Genomic DNA, 23,431 nt, shown 5'->3' with positions numbered 1-23,431 from the left:
GAAGTCTTCAAATTTCAGCGAATTCGGGTAAATGCGCCTTTTATGGAGGCCACCGTAGCGCAGAGGTTTGCATGTCCGCCTATGACGCTTAAAGCCTGGGTTCGAATCCTGGCGAGAACATCAGAAAATATTTTCAGCGGTGGTTTTCCCCTCCAAGAATTGTGTATGTATGTGTGTGCTATGCACATTCATGTCTACGCATGTAGGCTTATGTATTGCCCAAAAAGTAATTGCGGATTTTTAATATAGTCGGCGTTGAAAATTTTTTTCACAGTTTGTGACTCTGTAATTACATTCTTTCTTCGGTCAGTTATCAGCTGTTATTTTTGGCATGCTTTAGAAAAAAAGTGTAAAAAAAGTATATTTGATTAAAGTTCATTCTAAGTTTTATTAAAAATGCATTTACTTTTTTCTTTAAAAAAATCCGCAATTACTTTTTGAGCAACCCAGTATGTCACTTAAATCCCCCAAAAATGCAGTATAAACGGACAGGATTTGTTGTTGTTGTAGCAGTTGGTTGTGTTCTCTCTTTCGTCTGCTTGATTCTGTCGATTGTCAAGACCCAGGAACTCTGCGACCAAGATGGGGTGCTTCCACCGGGATCTGGGTCTGAGTCGAGTGGGTCTGATTGGGCAGTTAAACAGGTGGCGTGTATCGTGCGGTCCCTGGTTACAATCGGGACATACATCTGGCAAGTCGGCATCAATACTTGCTCTGTAGGAGTTGAGGCGGGTGCATATGAAGCAACGTAATTGAGCCACAACTACTATGGTTTGCCGGGGGAGGTCAATTTCTTCAGATGCAATGGGAGGCGGTCGTTCTCCAACATTTGTGAGGTACTATGCCATGTAAAACTTCTCTCCAAAAAGGTGTCGCACTGAGGCATGCCGTTCGGACTCAGCTACAAAAAGGAGGCCCCTTATCATTGAGCTTAAACTTGAATCGGACTGCACTCATTGATATGTGAGAAGTTTGCCCCTGTTCCTTAGTGAAATGTACTTCTTTCAAACGAGGGGTCGCACTGCGGCATGCCGTTCTTACTCGTCTATAAAAGGGAGGCCCCTTATCATTGAGCTTAAACTTGAATCGGACTGCATCGGAATGTTCATGGGCAAAATTTACATTTTTACGCCTTTTATGGCCTTAAGACCCTATTTGAGCAGTTCGGTCTATGTGGTAACTATATCTGAATAGGGCTCAATCTAGACCATATTCGGTTCAGATATTGGAATGATCAACTGTTTCAAGTTTCCGCAAAGTCTGGTAATAAATGAGCCTGTTATGACTTTAAGGCCCTATATCACGATATCGGTATGTGTGGCAGTTACATTTGAATATAGTCCGCTTGGGACCATATTTGGCAAGGATGGAAAATGGCCTAATATAAGTCACTGTGGTGAAATCGGAAATTTTTGTTGTGGGTTTAAGGCTCGAAATCGGGAGATCGGTCTATATGGTAGCTCTCCGAACCATACCATATCGGCTGATAGGTCTATATGAAAGCTGTACCAAAATTTTGTCCGGTAGGCACCATATTTGGTACGGATGCCAAAAAAAAATTCACGAAATCTTTATTTGAATCGATAATATGGCCCTTATAATTTAATGTTTGGAGATTATTTCATGCAAATGTTGACCATGACTTCTCCTCAAATGGTCCATCCGCTTAGTCCAACCTTGGCATACTCTTTCCAACATTTCAGCCGGTAGCTAACGAATAAATGCTTCAATGTTGTCTTCCAATGCAACAATTGAAGCAGGCTTGTCTGTATAAACATGAGCTTTAACATATACCCACAAAAAATAGTCTAAAGGCGTTAAATCGCACGATTTAAGCAGCCAATTGATCGGTTCCGAACGTGAAATAAAATGTTCACCGAACTCGCCTCTCAATTAGTCCATTGTTGCGCGTGCTGTGTGGCATGTGGCACGCTCTTGCTGAAACCACATGTCATGCAAGTCGAGCTCTTACATTTTGGACAAAAAAAAGTTGAACATCATCTCACGGTAGCGCCCACCATTCACAGTTACATTACGATTCGCATCATGTTCGAAGAAGTACGGTCCAATGATGTCACCAGCCCATAAACCGCACAAGACTGTGACTTTTTCTGATTTTCACTCCAAAATCGACAAAGCAGCTTTTTTACGTACCCATGAAGCGGAAAATGAGCTACGTCCATAAAATGGAGAAAGCGCGTGATGAACTTTCTTTACAGATCACGCATTATGAGAAAAAAATTGAATAATTTCCAAGCGTTGTTCATTTATTAGAAGATGTTTAAATTATAGACCAACCTGAAGATGTTTGACGGTGAAACAAAACGCGAAACGTGCGTAAGCTATTTAAACCAGTGTTGCCCAAAAGATAATAGCTAAAAATCACCCTTTAGAGTTCATTGTCCCAAACTTTAGCAAAATCGGGTAAATGATGCTTTTGAGGGGGTAAGACTTTTATTCGTCACATCAGTCTAATCAGTCTATATGGCAGCTACACCATATACATAGTCCAATCTGTAGGTTATTGGGTTCGGTATTAAGCGGCCGAATACAACTCACAGCTGCAAAATTCAAGCGAAATCGGGTTATAAATGCTCCTGTTATGGCCACCGAAGCGCAGAGGTGAGCATGCCCGCCTGTTACGCTGAACGCCTGATTTCGAATCTTGGTAAGAACATTAGAACAATTTTCAGCGTTGGTTATCCCCTCCTAATAATGGCGACATTTGTGAGGTACAATGTCATACATAGAAGCCATTTAAGAACTCCTCCCCAAAGAGGTGTCGCACTGTGGCACGGTATTCTTATTCGTCTATTAAAAAAGGAGGTAGTTTATCATTGAGCTTATATTTGAATCGTACAACAATAATTGATTGATATGTGAGAAGTTTGCCACTGTTCCTCAATAGAAAGTTCTAAGGCGAAATTTGAAATTTGCATTTATTATGGCCTTAAGATCCAATACTGGGCGATTGGTCTATATGGCAGCTATATCTAAATGTAGTCCAATCAGTTCCATATTTGTATTATGTATATCAGATAGGTTCTAAGTTCTTTATTATTTTATGCAGCTTGGAACTCTGAGCTGATACAGCTAAGTCCGACCGTCCGTCTGTCTGTCCGTCCGTCCGTTAATTCATCCGCCCGTTTGTCTGTTTGTCCGTCTCTATAAATCACAATAACGTTCGAAAAAATTAAGGTATACGCTTGAAATTGTGCATCGATACTTTTTATTGACGAGGTCGTTGGGGATTGCAAATGAAGACAATCGGTTCAAATTTGGATATATTTCTCATATAAATCCATCCCTGAAAGTGACTTTTTTGAGTAACTAGAGTTCTAAAATATGACACTGCCTTCCAATATTGTTGACAAGTATGATCCGAATCGGTTCATAAACCGACATAGTCTCTTTATAAGTCGATCTTGGATTTGACTTCTTGAGTCCCTATAAACTTCAATTTTTATCTGATTTGACTAAAATTTTGTACGTGAAGTAAACTTTTGTCCCCCAACACTCATAACGAATCCTATTCCGATGGATTCATAAATAGATATAGGTCCTTTAAAACGGCGGTTTGACTTCTTGAATGAATGTTTTTAAATAATTCCAATACAAACTGAGGTAATAAGGGTATATATTTAGCAGAATCTACGGTGGGGGTACGTACTCAAGATTCTATCCGGCCGAACTTAGCACGCTTTAATCTGCTTTCGTTTTATTTCCCAAAAAACTTGAAAAATTTCAATCAAGCAGATTCACATGATAAAACTGGTCTCAATAGACGGATAGTTGGACAATCCTAGATTGACCCCCAATGTCAAGACCACAAAGAATTTGCATTTACCTTAACGATTCTTATATAAAATTTCGCACGAATTACTCGAATTTTAGGGGACAAGGCCCTTAAATCTGGCGATAAAATAAACAGGAAGAGGGGAGGACCAGAATGAAAAGCCTATCGTTTATGCAAGCACATATGTGCCTTCGTCTGATCTTATAACACCATTCGTTAGAACCATCCCTTCCCGTTCCGAATCATAGGAGACCGTCCAGAGGTACGTTCGAAAGATTACACAGATCGCAGAAGAACCGCCTGCCCAGAAAGGAATACCTGCGTCCCTGCTGACTCAGACATGAACTCAGCAAGTGCTCGATAGCCTCCTCCTCATCGTCATCAATAGATCTCCCATGCCCACTGCCATGTGGCCTATGGCAAAGTGTCCGGTTATGACTCCTCTTATCGAACGCCAGTACCAATTCCGGTCGATAAAAGCCTAGAGCGCCTTAGTGGTCCGGCAACCACTCGCCGAGTCCCATCTCACCACTGACTCCTCTCTGACCATTTCATCTTCTTCAACAGCTCGAGAAATGGTACGTAGGCAAGACCGGTGACTGGTTTGCCCGTCGCAGACGAACCTTTCCTTGCACATTCTCCCGCCCCTTCATTCTTTGGAATCCCTTCAATTCCGGGAACCTATATCCGGCACATTCTCCCGCCCCTTCATTCCCTGGAATCCCTTCAAGTCCGGGAACCCATATAAGTGTCACATCGTGGACCCGGATTCTATCCAGAAAATCCAAACAATCTGTCACACACCTCGATACCACCGTCTTTAAACCCAAGGCCTTGAGCGCCGCCATACTGTCCACATAAATCCTGGGTCTCGAATGCTGTAGATCCCTTACCACAATTTGTCTTGGCACGTAGGCAAGACCGGTGACTGATTCGCCCGACGCAGACACAAACCTCTGCCTGAAGGACCGTACATTCTCAGGGACATACCGATACTGAGTGCATCGGAGTAGACCTGACTCCTGACTCCATGACTCCATCTTGGAGCCATCAATGAAGGTCGAGGTGTCATCTTCCTCCAACATAGCATTCGCCCTCTACACACCCGTCACCCGGGAAGACAAATCCTAAATATGATAGTCTGAATCGATGGCTGTGCCATATTGTAGGAGATACTCCTCAATCTACTCTCCGCATCAATAGAAAAAATTCAAATCTGGCCAAGAATATTCCATTAAGGGACAGGGGCAAACTTCTCATATGTCAATGAGTGCTGTCTGATTCAGGTTAAAGTCCAATAATAAGGTACCTTCTTTTTATAATCGAATCCGAACGGCGTGCCGCAGTGCGACACATTTTTGTGGAGAAGTTTTTATATGGCATAGTACCCCTAAAATGTCCCCAGCATTAGGAGGAGATAACCAGCGTTGAAAAAAAAAAAATTTAATGTTCCCGCCAGGGTTTGAACCCATGTGTTCAGCGTAATAGGCTGACATGCTAACCTCTGCGCTGCGGTGGCTGCCGCATTAATGGCATCCAGTATGAAACTGTGGCCGCACCTGTCCCCATTCAGGTTGCAGAGCTTCCTCAACCTATGCGCGACCTTGGCTGCCCATTTCCGAATATGGGACTCAATGGGCTATATATGCAGCAGTGAAAGATTATCAAGGAATCCAACACAACTCATTATTCCAAATTTCAGCAAAACTGGATAATAAATGCGGCTGCTATGGGCATAAGACTTTAAATTGGTCTATATGAAGGCTTTATCAAGATATGGTCCGATATATTGGGTTACCCAAAAAGTAATTGCGGATTTTTTAAAAGAAAGTAAATGCATTTTTAATAAAACTTAGAATGAACTTTAATCAAATATACTTTTTTTTACACTTTTTTTCTAAAGCAAGCTAAAAGTAACAGCTGACAACTGACAGAAGAAAGAATGCAATTACAGAGTCACAAGCTGTGACCAATTTGTCAACACCGACTATATGAAAAATCCGCAATTACTTTTTGGGCAATCTAATAGCTTATCTTCAAACCTACCATTGGTACAAAAACAAGCAAACGCTTGCTAAGTTCAGCCGGCCCGAATCTTGGGAACCCACCACCATGGATTCTGCTAAAAATTTATACCAACTAAGTTTGGCTAAAGGGCATCATTTTATTCTACATACCAAACTTCTGTCAATCCAGCAAAATTTAAAGCCTCTAGGAACCGAGCAGGGATAATCGAGCGACCGGTTTATATGGGAGCTATATCCGGTTATAGACCGGTTTGGCCAGTACTTGGCACAGTTATTGGAATTGAAACCAGAACACTATCTGCAAAATTTAAACCAAATCGGACGAAAATTGCGGCTTCCAGGGGTTCAAGAAGTCAAATTGGGAGATCGGTTTTTATGGGAGCTATATGGGGTTATAGACCGGGTATTAGTCCGTACTTTATTGAAAGTTATAACAGAACACTATCTGCCGGTTTGGCCGGTACTTGGCACAGTTATTGGAAGTGAAACCAGAACACTATCTGCATAAGCCAAATGGGGTAAAAATTGTGGCTCAAGAAATCAAATCGGGAGATCGGTTTATGTGGGAGCTATATCAGGTTCTTGACCGGTGTGGACTATACTTAGCACAGTTGTTGGATATTATAACAGAATACTATGTGCAAAATTTCAGCCAAATCGGTCAAAAATTGGGGCTTCCATGGTTTCAAGAAGTCAAATCGGGAGATCGGTTTATATGGGAGCTATATCCAAATCTGAACCGATATGACCCATTTGTAATCCCCAACGACCTACATCAATAGTAGGTATCTCTGCAAAATTTCAAGCGGCTAGCTTTAAGCATTCGACCGCTATCGTGATTTCGACGGACGGACAGACGAACAGGGAAAGATCGCCTTAGAATGTCGAGACGATTAAGAAAATATATACTTTATGGGGTCTTAGAGCAATATTTCGAGGTGTAACAAACGGTATGACTAGATTTCAAAAGTGTTGCAAACAGAATGACAAAACGAATATGACCCCCTTCCTGGTGGTTGGTGGTTATAAAAAGACCAGGATATCACATTACATGCACGCATCCCACTTGATATGGCTACAACAAGGCAAGCCAAAGCAATATAACTGCACTCGCTTGCCACACTTTTACTATCTTGAGATTATTACGCTTATCCTGGGAGCATAATCATACATTCATATAGGCGCGTATTTACCAGGTAAATTCAGACATACGAGTATGTGAATTTAGTGCGAATGTGTTTGCTGTTATGCGTTTTGTGTGTAACCACTAAGCTATTAACGATATCATAAAATCAAAGGATAACGGTCTCAAAAACTTTAATGCCCTCGTCAACTACCACAATGAAGGAAAGAAGTCAAGCCATAAATGTAGCCACCAAGAAAAGGCACCCAACAAAAAGGTAGCATGGTATTTGGAATTCGTATCTTTTTTTTTTTGTTGTTTTTAAATGATTCCAAAGGGGGTTGTAACATAAAAAAGCAAAACTTGGGAAGCCCGGAAACAAAACTAAGTAAAGCGTAAATGTATTTATGGTGACCAAGTGCTATGAGTGTGTCTGTGCATCTGTTTGGGGTAAATGCGAGTGTTAAGTCTTACGTGCAGACATAGCAAAGGGAACTTTAGGGATCATCAATGAAACATGTTATTTGTGAAAAGAACTACTATAATAATAATAATAATACAAAATATAGCTTTTATCCAATGAAAATGTCAACGGTTCAAAAAAGCTTAGTCTGGGAAGCAGAAGAACTCTTTGAAATATGGAAAATGGAGGAAAAGAGATCCTAACGACCAAATTTTTGTTTGTGTAATGATATTTTTTATTGATTCATCTGACCAAATTGTTTAGATGTAATCTAAGTTTCAGAATCCTTTCACTTTTGCTCGATATGACCACCGTTTACCTTGACTATTGCTCGGAGTTTGTTAAAAAAAGAGTTGCGAAAGCAATCTGCCGGTATTTTGGTCTATTCCCAAATTATGGCTTCCTTCAGCGGATCCATACTGGCATACTCTTAGTACTTAGCTTACTATATAAAATGAAACTAAATCCATCGGATTGACATATGGCGAATTGGACAGCTGCTATGTGGTAACAATGCTGTATTATGGTATGTGAGGTATCCTGACATGTTAAAACATCTCTAGCAATTTTAACTCGACTCCGACTACGAGTAGTTTCCTCGACTCCTACTCCGAGCACTTTAATTATACACTCCACCATAGGATGGGGGTATACTAATTTCGTCATTCTGTTTGTAACTCCTCCAAATATTCGTCTAAGACCCCATAAAGTATATATATTCTGGATCGTCATGACATTTTAAGTCGAACTAGCCATGTTCGTCCGTCTGTCCGTTCGCCCATTCGTCCGTCTGTCGAAAGCACGCTTTCTTTCGAAGGAGTAAAGCTAGCCGCTTCAAATTTTGCACAAATACTTCTTATTAGTGTAGGTCGGTTGGGATTGTAAATGGGCTATATCGGTTCACGTTTTGATATAGCTGCCATATAAACCGATCTGGAATCTTGACTTCTTGAGCCGCTAGAGGGCACTCTTCTTATCCGATTTGGCTGAAATTTTGCCAAAAGTGTTTTATTATGACTCCCAACAACTATGCTGAGTATAGTCCAAATCGGTCCATAACTTGATATAGCTAAAATTTGGCTAAAATTTTGCAAAAAGTGTTTTATTATGACTTTCAACAACTATGCTGAGTATAGTTCAAATCGGTCCATAACTTGATATAGCTGCCATATAAACCGATCTGGGGTCTTGACTTCTTGAGCCGGTAGAGGGCACTATTCTTATCCGAATTGGCTGAAATTTTGCAAGAGGTGTTTTGTTGTGACTTTCAACAACTGTGCTGAGTATGAATCAAATCGGTCCATAACCTGATATAGCTGCCTTGTAAACCGATCTGGGGTCTTGACTTCTTGAGCCGCTAGAGGGCACAATTCTTATCCTATTTGGCTGAAATTTTGCAAGGGATGTTTTATTATGACCTCCAACAACTGTGCTGAGTATGGTTTAAATCGGCCCATAACCTGATAAAGCTTCCATATAAACCGATCTGGGGTCTTGAATTCTTGAGCCACTAGAGGGCGCAATTATTATCCGATTTAGATGAAATTTTGTACAACGGCTTCTCTCATGACCTTTATCATACGTGCCGAAAATGGCATGAATCGGTTTATAGCCTAATGCAGCTCTCCCCTATAAACCGATCTCCCTATTTTAATTCTTCAGCCCCTAAAGTGCGCAATGCTTACTAGATTTTGCTGAAATTTTACACAATGACTCCTACCATGGTCTCCAATTTTTAGTTTAATTATGGTCCGAAATGAACCATAACCTGATATTGTTCCAATATAAAATTCGGCCCGGCCGAACATAGCACGCTTTTATTTGTTTTTTTTTTAATTTTTTCTAAATTTAAAAAAAATAAAACTAAAAAACAATTCTTTTATTTTCTTAGCCAGTATGCTTTTATAACAAAACAAAACAAGTAAAAGCGTGCTAAGTTCGGCCGGGCCGAATCTTATATACCCTCCACCATGGATCGCATTTATCGAGTTGTTTTCCCTGCATCTCTTCTTAGGCTAGAAAGGATATAAGAAAAGAGTTGCTCTGCTATTAAAACCATATCAAGATATGGTCCAATTCGGACCACAATTAAATTATATTTTGGAGACCTGTGTAAAATTTCAGCCAATTCGTATAAGAATTGCGCCCATTGGGGCTCACGAAGTAAAATAGAGAGAACGATTTATATGGGATCTGTATCGGGCTATAGACCGATTCAGACCATAATAAACACGTATGTTAACGGTCATGAGAGAATCCGTCGTACAAAATTTCAGGCAAATCGGATAATAATTGCGACCTCTAGAGGCTCAAGAAGTCAAGATCCCAGATCGGTTTATATGGCAGCTATATTAGGTTATGAACCGATTTGAACTATATTTGGCACAGTTGTTGGATATCATAAAAAAACACGTCCTGCAAAATTCCATTCCAATCGGATAAGAATTTCGCACTCTAGAGGCTCAAGAAATCAATACCCAAGATCGGTTTATATGGCAGCTATATCAGGTTATGAACCGATTTGAACCATACTTGGCACAGTTGTTGGATAAAAAAAAGAAACACGTCGTGCACACTTTCAGCCAAATCGGATAAGAATTGCGCACTCTAGAGGCTCAAGAAGTCAAGACCCAAGATCGGTTTATATGGCAGCTATATCAGGTTATGGACCGATTTGAACCATATTTGGCACAGCTGTTGGATATTATAACGAAATACTTCGTGCAAAATTTCATTCAAATCGGATAAGAATTGTGCCCTCTAGAGGCTCAAGAAGTCAAGACCCAAGATCGGTTTATATGGCAGCTATATCAGGTTATGGACCGATTTCAACCATACTTGGCAAAGTTGTTGGATATCATAACAAAACACGTCGTGCAAAATTGCAATCCAATCGGATAAGAATTGCGGACGCTAGAGGCTCAAGAAGTCAAGACCCAAGATCGGTTTATATGACAGCTATATCAGGTTATAAACCGATTTCAACCATACTTGGCACAGTTGTTGGATATCATAAGAAAACACGTCATGCTAAATTTCATTCCAATCGGATAAGAATTGCGCACTCTAGAGGCTCAAGAAGTCAAGACCCAAGATCGGTTTATATGGCAGCTATATCAGGTTATGGACCGATTTCAACCATACTTGTCACAGTTGTTGGATATCATAACAAGACACGTCGTGCAAACTTTCATTCCAATCGGATAATAATTGAGCACTCTAGAGGCTCAAGAAGTCAAGACCCAAGATCGGTTTATATGGCAGCTTTATCAAAACATGGACCGATATGGCCCATTTACAATACCAACCGACCTACACTAATAAGAAGTATTTGTGCAAAATTTCAAGCGGCTAGATTTACTCCTTCGGAAGTTAGCGTGCTTTCGACAGACAGACGGACGGACGGACGGACGGACGGACGGACATCGCTAGATCGACATAAAATGTCGCGACGATCAAGAATATATATACTTTATGGGGTCTCAGACGAATATTTCGAGTAGTTACAAACAGAATGACGAAATTAGTATACCCCCCATCTTATGGTGGAGGGTATAAAAATTGTCTCACTTTTCATGACCATTTAGCGAAGAAAAGTGGATATTAATGACATTTTGTCATATAACTGCAGCTAAATAGTCGGCTTATCACCATAGTCGGCTTATCACCATAAATTTATTGCTTTTTATACCCACCACCAAAGGATTTGGGAATTTTTATTTTGTCATTCCGTTTGTAACACATCGAAATATCAATTTCCGACCCCAAAAAGTATATATATTGGGTTGCCCAAAAAGTAATTGCGGATTTTTTTGAAAGAAAGTAAATGCATTTTTAATAAAACTTAGAATGGACTTTAATCAAATATACTTTTTTTAACACTTTTTTTCTAAAGCAAGCTAAAAGTAACAGCTGATAACTAACAGAAGAAAGAATGCAATTACAGAGTCACAAGCTGTGAAAGAATTTGTCAACGCCGACTATATGAAAAATCCGCAATTACTGTTTGGGCAACCCAATAGTTTCAAGTATGTAAAAGCGGTACTGATTCGTTGGCACTGAAGCCCTCCCTCGAAAATTCTCCTGACCTTTCCTTTTCCGGAATACCATAGTGTCTGCGAATCCAAGTTAGCGCTATATCGTCAGCGCTGAGCTTATTCGAGGACTCGAAATTTGCCACAACGCACTTCGATCTCACTGTCCTCGAATCCAGGGTCTTAAGGGCCACATTACTGTCTACATAAATCCTGAGTTTCAAAGGCGGTAGGTCCCTCCCCAAGATTTCATTTGCTGCATCGTAATGACACAGACCTCTGCCTTAAAGACGGTTCACTCGTCCAGTAATCTCAATATTATACTCTGATTCCATCTTGGAGTCATCTTTGAAACCTGAGATGTCAACCACTTGAAGTACAGCATTCGAGTCCTCCCTTCCCGCAAAGCGAATCCTGAAGATTCTTTCTCGAATCAGTCGCAGTGACAGGTAGTTTGAGACCATCCTCAGTCTACTCATCCGTATCCACACTCCCCCCAAGTTCCCTCGCTCTAGACCTTGTGAATCATTGTTATACCCACCACCGAAGGATGGGGGTATATTCATTTTGTCATTCCGTTTGCAACACATCGAAATATCCATTTCCGACCTAATAAAGTATATATATTCTGGATCAGCGTAAAAATCTAAGACGATTTGTCCATAAGCAGGTTAAGTTCGCAGGTTAAGTGGACCGATCTGAGCCAAATTGACGGAGGATGTTAGGGTGCCTAACATAACTCACTGTCTCAAATTTCAGCAAAATCGGATAATAAATTTGGCTTTTATTGGCCTAAGACCCTTAATCGGAGGATCGGTCTATATGGGGGCTATATCAAGATATAGTCCGATATAGGGGCTATATCAATGGGGGCTATATCAAGATATAGTCCGATATAGCCCCCATATAGACCGATCCTCCGATTAAGGGTCTTAGGCCAATAAAATCCACATTTATTATCCGATTTTGCTGAAATTTGAGACAGTGGCTTATGTTAGGCACCCTAACATCCTCCGTCAATTTGGCTCAGATCGGTCCAGATTTGGATATAGCTGCCATATAGACCGATCCTCCGATTTAGGGTCTTGGGCCCATAAAAGCCACATTTATTATCCGATTTTGCTAAAATTTGAGACAGTGAGTTATGTTAGGCCCTTCGATATTCTTCGTTAATATGACCCAGATCGGTTCAGATTTGGATATAGCTGCCATATAGACCGGTCCTCCGATTTATGGTCTTAGGCCTATAAAAACCACATTTATTATCCGATTTTGCTGAAATTTGGGACAGTGAGTTGTGTTAGGCCCTTTAACATCCTCCTTCAATTTGGCTCAAATCGGTCCAGATTTGGATATAGCTGCCATATAGACCGATCCTCCGATTTGGGGTCTTAGGCCCATAAGAGACGCATTTATTGTCCGATGTCGCCGAAATTTGGGACAGTAAGTTAAGTTAAGCCCCTTGACATACTTCTGCATTATCGCACAAATCGGTCCAGATTTGGATATAGCTGCCATAAAGACCGATCTCTCGATTTTAGGTTTTGGGGCCATAAAAAGCGCATTTATTGTCCGATGTTGCCGAAATTTGGGACACAGAGTTAAGTTAAGCCATATTAAGTTAAGCACATATTTCTGCTATGGGACATAAGGTGTTAGTATTGCACCGGATTTTGACGAAAGGTGGTTTACATATATACCCGAGGTGGTGGGTATCCAAAGTTCGGCTCGGCCGAACTTAACGCCTTTTTACTTGTTTTTTCTATCAAATATCGGCCAGATAATGTTTAGTCCGCACTGCATGGGATATAGCGGGCACTATGTTAAGGATACCACAGTCCACGTAGCTGCTTTTTGACCAAAGAGAAAGGCTATGATAGCATCAATTGTGGTTGCAACTCATATAGCCACAATCTGAGAATTGAGTAGTAGGCGGAATTTAAGAGAGCCCTCCATCAGACTATATAGCATAATAGGTCTGACGACTTCAGTATACACACAATGCGTGACACAAGGTATGAGCCCCCATCTTTGCTGGGGTAAAAGGTTGGATTTGAAGTTCAGTGGAACTCTTACTGCTAAAAAGAGCAACATCCGTCTTAGATGGATAAATTGCTAAACCATTTTTGCTGGATACTTCGCAAGATAGATGGGCAGTATGCTGTCACCTGTTCGATGTGTCAGCATACTATCGAAAAATTTTCGCGAATGGTGAAAAAAAAGAACTATTGCGGTTATTGGAAAGTTTCCCGTCACTTTTAGAGACATACTTGTACAATAGTCCTTTTTTCACCATTCGCGTAAATTTTTCGATAGTATGCTGGCACATCAAACAGGTAGCAGCATACTGCCCCTCTATCCAGATCAAGGCACCAGCGCCTATAGGAAATTGTGTGCGGATATGGGTTGGTGCCCATCTATGGTCTAGATCCATAGACCATAGCCTGCCATTATGCTTTTTTTTGGTTATTAAATTATCGAAACACTTCGCTAGTGGGGAATTGAACCCTAGAGTTAACAGCTTCTTCATGATTCACATTGATTTTGCATTATTGACTTTATCACCCATAAATGCAGGCGCTTTCCATCCTCTAGGTGACGAATGATTGGTTAAGACTTTTCATGGTCATATGATCCATCTCAAGCTTTTGAATTTGAATTTTTTTTAAGAAATCACGATTTTAACCTAAATAATAGCCTGTACCACATTGGTGGTGTAGGGCATAAAAAAATGCCTTCAAACCCAAGTCATTTGGATGTGGTTCTAGAATGACTGCTATAATATGAAAAATTTAAAACCAGACAACTGGCTATTTGATCCAAGTGTAAAAGTACTCAGCACAGGGATTTTGTATTGCATTGAAGACTTCAAGATCATTGTCGGTATTTGACTGTTTTGCCCCAAATCATTAAAAAACAATGTCTCCTTTTGGACACATCGTATGAAATCAGCGTTAAACATTACTGCGGTGGTCAAATTAACCTCTTGCTCCCGGAATTCATAATGTCCTGTTTTGTTAAGATTTAGTTTTGCCAATTTTTCACTTTTGTATCATTTTTCATTTCCAGATTTCCTCCTTAGGGCTTATCTAATTATTGTTGAAAAAAAAAACACACAAAACCACCAACAACAAGATATGAAACAACGCTCAAATGTAGTCATTTTGCTTGTTGAGTCCCTGCTTTGGGTAAGAAAAAGCATTTTCATTTGGGCTATTTTAAAAGCTCGTACAAATGATGCCACATCCTTAGTTGTTTCCTGAGTTTAAAAACTCACACACACACACACACACACATACACAAGCCTAAATAGTTCTCTTTTAACATCATTATAAAGTTGTAATATCCCATAAACACTCACTTGGCCAAGGGGGTGGGTCGAGTGGGAAATGAGGCAGCGGGTAGGAGTGTAGTCAGAAGGTTGTTGAGCGTTTAAAGGCTAGGTGGCCAGGAGGGAGGAAGGCAACATCAAAATTATAACCACAAAAAAAAAACAAAGACGCAAAAAATAATTGACCACAAAAAAAAAAAAAAAAAACAAGAAATACAATTTATCACAAACGGCTTTTTGTGTGTTTTCAGCAGACTTTGTGGCCGTTGCTGCTGCGGCTGCGGTAATTTTGATGTTTGTTTACATTTTAGCGTTCCAAACGAAAGAACGACAGAACAAACAAATGGCGGCAGCAGCAACATAAGCCATTGTTGTTGGGAGAGGACTAGCGGTATAATAAGGGCATACAGTGGGGACACTAAAGGCAATGCCACAATTCCAAACTAGCTATCCTACAGTTTTAAAATAGTCTGCGAGGAGAGGACAATACAAAACTCGGAGACAATTTTATTGAAAGTGGTCTCTAGAGAAAATTTCATGGAAATTTTGTCTTTAAAGAAAAGTTAATGGAAATTTTGTCTTAAGAGACAATTTCATGAAAATCTTGTCTTTAGAAACAAGTAAAAGCCTCTGATGTATCCTCCACGGAGCTATAGAATTCCACACTGTCAGTTGGAGAATTTCCCGGGAAATACATACATTCTCTGACTTTTGAATATACCCCACCGTAATAGGTCACGACGACAGAATCTTCCTTAGCATATAGGCCTCAGATGTATCCTCCTGCAGAATTCCACATTGTCTGTTGGAGAATTTCCCGGGAAATGTGTATCAATGAGTAATTCTAGTGTTTCCTCACTAGACATTGTCCATACACTCTCAGACTTCTGAATATACCCCACCGTAATAGGTCTCGAGGACAGAATATTCCTTAGCATAGACGCCTCAGATGTATCCACCACGAAGCTGCAGAATTCCACACTGTCAGTTGGAGAATTTCCCGGGAAATGTGTTTCAATGAGTAATTCTAGTGTTTTCTCACTAGACATTGTCCATACATTCTCAGACTTCTGAATATACCCCACCGTAATAGGTCTCGAGGACAGAATCTTCCTTAGCCTAAAGGCCTCAGATGTATCTTCCATTGAGCTACAGAATTCCACGTTGTTCGTTGGAGAATTTCCCGGGAAATTGTGTGTCAATGAGTAGTTCTAGTGTTTCCTCACTAGACATTGCCCATACATTCTCTGACTTCTGAATATACCCCACCGTAATAGGTCTCGAGGACAGATTCTTCCTTAGCCTTAAGGCTTCAGGTGTACCCTCCTTCAGAATTCCACGTTGTTCGTTGGAGAATTTCTTGGGAAATGTGTATCAATGAGTAGTTCTAGTGTTTCCTCACTAGACATTGTCCATACATTCTCTTACTTCTGAATGTACCCCACCGTAATAGGTCTCGAGGACAGATTCTTCCTTAGCATAGAGGCCTCAGATGTACCCACCACGAAGCTACAGAATTCCACGTTGTTCCTTGGAGAATTTCCCGGGAAATGTGTATCAATGAGTAATTCCAGTGTTTCCTCACTAGACATTGTCCATACATTCTCTGACTTTTAAATATACCTCACCGTAATAGGTCACGAGGACAGAATCTTTCTTAGCCTAAAGGCCTCAGATGTACTCTCCACGAAGCTGCAGAATTCCACGTTGTTCGTTGGAGAATTTCCTGGGAAATGTGTATCAATGAGTAGTTCTAGGGTTTCCTCACTAGACATTGTCCATACATTCTCTGAATTCTGAATATACCCACCGTAATAGGTCACGAGGACAGAATCTTCCTTAGCCTTAAGGCTTCAGGTGTACCCTCCTTCAGAATTCCACGTTGTTTGTTGGAGAATTTTCCGGGAAATGTGTATCAATGAGTAATTCCTGTGTTTCCTCACTAGACATTGTCCATACATTCTCTGACTTCCGAATATACCCCACCGTAATAGGTCACGACGGCAGAATCTTTCTTAGCCTAAAGGCCTCAGATGTATCCTCCTGGAGAATTCCACGTTGTTCGTTGGAGAATTTCCCGGGAAATGGGTATCAATGAGTAGTTCTAGTATTTCCTCACTAGACATTGTCCATACATTCTCAGACTTCTGAATATATCTTACCGTAATAGGTCTCGAGGACAGAATCTTTCTTAGCATAGACGCCTCAGATGTATCCTCCACGGAGCTACAGAATTCCACTAGGATTTTTTCTGAGTCTTTCTCAGTTCGCCCTTATATTTTCTTAGCTCAGCCTAATAGATGTCCCAATCATGTGGTACTCTTGGGTCTTTCGCTCTGTTGAAGAGTTTTCTGCAGTCTTTCCTTAGACCAACCAGATCTGGGCCCACCATGACACAAGCGATTCATTCAGGGCCTTCGTGATCCGCTTGACCACTGTGTCTATATCCTCTGCAGTTACCACTTCCTTTTCTGGTATAGAAGGGATAGACGTGCAAAATTTGTGCTGAAATTTATCCCAATCCGCTTTCTTCTGTTTAACCGAGTATCACTTCTGCAATATTTTCGCCAAAGTTGAAACTAATATAACGATAATCTGAGAAGCTATGGTCATCCAACACATCCCAGTCGCATGTTCTTCCTCTTACATCTTCCGGTACAAAGATAATATCTAGTACCTCCTGCCTGTTCCTGGTAATAAATGTCGGTTTATCCCCTTTATTACAAAACGATTGCAACTTTTATTCGATAAGCAGCTCACCCCTTTCGTTGACATCCGAACTTCTCCATATCTGGTGATGTGCATTAGCACCACTTTCTACAATGAGTCTCTTCATCCCCACAGAAGGGGTTTCAACCATCAACTTAAGGTTTGAAGGCGGCATCTCTGAATCGTGTGTCATATATAGGGAAGCCAGCCAGTCTTTAGAGAAAATTTCATCGAAAATTTGTCTTTAGAGAAAATTTTATTGAATTTTTGTCTTTAAAGAAAATTTCATGGAAATTTTGTCTTTAGAGAACATTTCCTTAGAATTTTGTCTTTAGTGAACATTTGCCAAAGAAGGATTGAGTGCCTCATTCTAGCAGAAAAAAATAATTGTAACCACTGTTCATCGGCAATAATTTTTGGTTGTTTTGCTCGCGATGTTGTTTGTGGTGGTGGGGTTGCTGCTGTTGATAATGATGATGATGGTTGTAGTGGTGTTGAAGCACAAAATAGCAAGACAAACAATAACAATAATGGCAAGAAAAACAGCAACATGAATAACAACATCATCAACAGCAGCAGTTAGTTGTAGCAGCGGCAGCGACATCGACATCAGTAACAACACAAGCGACAACAAAGCCTGCAACGAATGCCAACTAACAAAGTGTGTTAATGGGCTTCTTGTATTAAACATTAAATGGCCAAAGTCGTTAACTTTTTTCCTCTTTCCTTTTTTCTGTTGTTGTTGTTGGTGTTTGGAGGCACAAACAATTTTGTTGATGCAAACACCAACACAAACTCACATAAGCTTTCGCATTGACTCGCTTAGCGCGAAGGAACCGGAAGTTACCACATAATTTCATACATGCAGACATTTTGCCGACCATTAACACAGTATCCTATTTAAGGATATTCGTTTTTTTTTTACATTTTCGGCAATGTTGAAAAACCAAACATGTTCCTTGGTAGAAGAAAATTGTTAAAGATTTTTTTTTTTTTTTTTTGGATATTGGCATTAAATTCTCCACAAACATGACACAGTTGCAAAACACACTCATTTGCCAATATTTATTCGTATACATGGGATTAGGGGTAAGAATGCTAAATTTTGTTGTCATTTGGTGGTTTTTTCATAACAGGCATTTATGGAAATTATGTGGAAGTGATATGGGAATTAAGTTGGACCAGAGTATGCATTTATGGAATGTAAGAAGGTTTGTACCAACAAAGTGTTTCTGAAGACTCTTCAAACAGACGAAAGCCTTTAGGACATCAATAAGGCTGAGTTAAGAAGATACAAGGCAAGCTGAAAAAGTTTTCGAACAAAGGTTGATATATCATCAGGGTCTAGTGACTTAGAGGAATCCAAGTTTTTTAATCGTCAAAAGGATGGTCCACTCTGACACAATTTCCCCAACAAACTCGGACGAATGCATATCAGTGATATCCTCTTTAGATGCCACGTTTTCGGTTTTCAATAAGGCTGAGTTAAGAAGATACAAGGCAAGCTGCAAAAGTTTTCAAACAAAGGTTGAGATATCATCAGGGTCTAGTGACTTAGAGGAATCAGAGTTTTTTAATCGCCAAAAGGATGGTCCACTCTGACACAATTTCCACAACAACCTTGGACGAATACATAACAATAACATCCTCTTCAGACGCCACGTTTTCGGCTGGACAGTTTGCCGGGAAATGTGTGTCAACAAGAAGCTTTAGTGCTTTTTATACCCACCACCGAAGGATGGGGGTATATTCATTTTGTCATTCCGTTTGCAACACATCGAAATATCCATTTCCGACCCTATAAAGTATATATATTCTTGATCAGCGTAAAAATCTAAGACGATCTAGACATGTCCGTCTGTCTGTTGAAATCACGCTACAGCCTTTAAAAATAGAGATATTGAGCTGAAACTTTGCACAGAGTCTTTTTTTGTCCATAAGCAGGTTAAGTTCGAAGATGGGCTATATCGGACTATATCTTGATATAGCCCCCATATAGACCGATCGGCCGATTTAGGGTCTTAGGCCCATAAAAGCCACATTTATTATCCGATTTTGCTGAAATTTGGGACAGTGAGTTGTGTTAGGACCTTCGACATCCTCCGTGAATTTGGCTCAGATCGGTCCAGATTTGGATATAGCTGCCATATAGACCGATCATCCGATTTAGGGTCTAAGTCCCATAAAAGCCACATTTATTATCCGATTTCGCTGAAATTTGGGACAGTGAGTTGTGTTAGGACCTTCGACATCCTTCGTGAATTTGGCTCAGATCGGTCCAGATTTGGATATAGCTGCCATATAGACCCATCATCCGATTTAGGGTCTAAGTCCCATAAAAGCCACATTTATTATCCGATCTTGCTGAAATTTGAGACAGTGAGTTGTGTTATGCCTTTCGACATCTTTCTTTAATTTGGCCCAGATCGGTTCAGATTTGGATATAGCTGCCATATAGACCGATTTCTTGATTTATGGTTTTGGGCCCATAAAATGCTTAATTATTATCCGATGTCGCCAAAATTTGGGACAGTGAGTTAAGTTAAACCCCTTGACATACTTCTGCAATATCGCACAGATCGGTTCAGATTTGGATATAGCTGCCATATTGGCCGATATCTACGTTTTAGGTTTTGGGGCCATAAAAGACGCATTTATTGTCCGATGTCGCTGAAATTTGAGACAGTGAGTTTGGTTAGGCTCTTCGAAGTCCTTCTTCAATTTTGCCCAGATCGGTCGAGATTTGAATATAGCTGCCATATAGACCGATATCGCGATTTAAGGTCTTGGCCCCATAAAAGGCGCATTTATAATCCGATTTCACTGAAATTTGACACAGTGACTTATGTTAGGATTTTCGACATCCGTGTCGTATATGGTTCAGATCGGTTTATTTTTAGATATAGCTAGTGTACTTTTAGTATTTGGTCCAAATCGGAACATATTTTGATATAACTGATATGGGACATAAGGTATGAAATTTCAACCGAATTTTGATGAAAGGTGGTTTACATATATTCCCGAGGTGGTGGGTATCCAAAGTTCGGCCCGGCCGAACTTAACGCCTTTTTACTTGTTCTGTGCTGAAATTGTCTATACATTTTTCCACTTCTGAATATATCCTACCATAATGTGTCACGAAGATAGGATCTTCCTCAGTCTAGAGGTCTCAGGTTTGTTCTAAGACTTGCTCAGCTTGTCCTTGTATTTTCTTAGCCCAGCCTTGTAGATTTCCCAATCGTGGGGTGCCCTTGTGACTTTCGCCCTGTTGAAGAGTTTTCTGCAGCCCTTCCTTAGAACAACCAGTTCTGGGGCCCAACATTGTGTTGGCTGTTTGCCCCTTGGCTTGGCACAAGGAGAAGCTGACACAAGTGAGTCATTCAGGGCCTTCGTGATCCGTTTAATCCGGCCAAGGCTGAAACTAATTTAACGATGATCAAAGAAGCTGTGGTAATCTAACACATCCCAATCGCATATGCTTTTTCTTAGATCTTCCGATACATCACGCACCTCCTGCCTGTTTCTGGCTATAAAGGTCGATTTATTCGCTTTATTAAAAGTTGCCAGATTGCATCTTATAAAAATTCAATGAGTAGCTCTCCCCTTTCGTTTGTATCCTAACTTCCCCATATCTGGTGATGTGCATTAGCGTCACTTCCTACAATGTGGTTATTTTATCCTGTAGAATCGGCATCAACAAGCAACTTAAGGCTTGAGAGCGACATCTCTGAATCGCCATACATAATGAAGCCAGCCAATAATGAGACTTTTTAATTTCAGTGCTCTTTCAGAGCTTAGCGCCGAAAGAAGATAAACATTTAGACAACTTTTTGCAAGAATACGGGCTGTGTGTCTCCCAATCGCGGTACCCTTGAATAGTTTAAATCCAGGAATTCTTAGTCCACGAACACTACTTCAATATACCTATGGTTCCTGGAGAGGAAACACATCAAATCCCCCTGCCATCAGAAGGACCATCAATTTTGTGGCCGAAGCGGCCTTACATTATTAGTGGAGATTTATCTGCAGAAACCGGACCTTGGTCAGGATTCAGAATTTCTACCATCGTTGCATTAGCCTCATTCTCTAAGACCGCCAGTTGTTCGTCTTCAAAAGGTTCATTCGATCCTGTCATGATGCATTCTTATGAATCCAGTGACAGTTGTGAAAGCAGTGGAACCACTATTCCACTATTCAATTAATCGACGATGGCACAGTTGTTGTATCAAAGCCGATGGCGACCGCGGCTACAACGGGGGGATCAACCGACAATGTGCGCTAGTGTTGAATCACAACCGATGGCGACCGCGGTGTGAAAACGACCAGCAGCGACAACGGGGGAACAATCGACGATTGCGCAGTTGTAGCATCACAGCCTATGGCAACCGCTGTGTGAAAACGACCAGCGGCGACTGCGGGACGAGATTAACTGACGATGGCGCAGTTGATGTATCACAGCCTATGGCAACCGATGTGTGAAAACAAACAGTGGCGACAGCGGGGGATCAACCGACGATGGCGCAGGTGTTGTATAACAGCCGATGGCGACCCCGGTGTGAAAGCGACCAGCGGCGACAGCGTGGGGATCAACCGAAGTTGTGTTATCACAGCCGATGGCAACCGTGGGGTGAAAATGACCACCGATGTTTTACTTTCCCCTAGTCACGAGGTTATGAGAGCAGTAGAGTGTTTACTCCGCCACCGCCACCGTAGCGCAGAGGTTAGCATGTCCGCCTATGACGCTGAATACCTGGGTTCGAATCCTGGCGAGACCATCAGAAAAAATTTTCAACTGTGGTTTTCCCCTCCTAATGCTGGCAACATTTGTGAGGTACTATGCCATGTAAAACTTCTCACGAAAGAGGTGTCGCAATTCGGCACGCCGTTCGGACTCGGCTATAAAAGGAGGCCCCTTATCATTGAGCTTAGAACTTGAATCGGACTGCACTCATTGATATGTGAGAATTTTGCCCCTGTTCCTTAGTGGAATGTCCATGGGCAAAATTTGCATTTGCAGAGTGTTTACTCATGCAGGCTCCCAAGATCAATAGTAGACTACTTACAAATAGATAAGTCTTGGTTGTCGGTGTGTGTATACGCTTGACCACCTCAGAGCTCCTATTTGTAAGTCTTGACTGGCGTACTGACTCGCTGGGCTTCTTGTTCTTCTTTTTTTACCCTGGCGAGGCGCACACACTACTATTCACACACGTAGATCAGCTGTCGACAGTGTTGTCGTATAAATGGCTTCTCATCGTCGTGGTGTTACCACTATCGTAGTGTTACCATTGTTGTATGGTTGTGGTATTGCCATCGTTTCCATGTTAGAGCATTGCCATCGCTTCCATGTTAGCCATTACCTTTTCCCCTTTCATAACTTTATACCAATTGAACTTGCTTAATACTAAAGGGTGATTTTTTTGAGGTTAGGATTTTCATGCATTAGTATTTGACAGATCACGTGGGATTTCAGACATGGTGTCAAAGAGAAAGATGCTCAATATGCTTTGACATTTCATCATGAATAGACTTACTAACGAGCAACGCTTGCAAATCATTGAATTTTATTACCAAAATCAGTGTTCGGTTCGAAATAAATGGGATCAAATTAAATCCAGTTCGTGTTGTGGAACAAAAACAAGGACACAACTTTTGTCCTCACACAGTGGACACTTGCGGTGTGGAGGATTCCTCTTTAGATGCTTCACTAACTTGCTGTCGAAGTACCTTTTAAGTTTTGTCCATCTCCGCTGGCCTTGAGATCAAACCAACCGGATGACCCACCCAAAGAAAGCTTGTCGGTCCCATTTCGGCGCCTCCTGTTTTGATCGTGCCGGAAAATCTTTAGTCTCCTGCAGTCCGCCAGACTTTAGAGATGTGGTTGATAGTCCCCCAGACATGTTTTCAGCAACAACTACTATGTCGCCTCCTGATTGCCCAAACTCCAT

At 41.0% G+C, this 23,431-nt stretch overlaps 1 protein-coding gene across 4 annotated transcripts in view; it reads left to right on the top strand.

Annotated features, from left to right (window-relative positions):
- The window catches only part of LOC106091405 (hemicentin-2), an 844,000-nt gene that overhangs the window by 369,221 nt on the left and 451,348 nt on the right, over window positions 1-23,431 (top strand). The window contains exon 1 of one of the 4 annotated variants that reach the window (XM_059361551.1): window positions 14,571-14,631. The exons of the other annotated variants lie outside the window; for them this stretch is intronic. The gene's annotated coding sequence lies outside the window, so the exon portion shown is untranslated. Of the gene's footprint in view, window positions 1-14,570; window positions 14,632-23,431 lie in introns of those variants that run through there. 4 annotated transcript variants of the gene reach the window in all.

The sequence above is a fragment of the Stomoxys calcitrans genome, chromosome 2 (genome assembly GCF_963082655.1).
Source record: "Stomoxys calcitrans chromosome 2, idStoCalc2.1, whole genome shotgun sequence".
NCBI lineage: Eukaryota > Metazoa > Arthropoda > Insecta > Diptera > Muscidae > Stomoxys > Stomoxys calcitrans.
The sequence above is the reverse complement of the archived record's forward strand: the minus strand, read 5'-3'. Positions and strand labels throughout refer to the sequence as shown.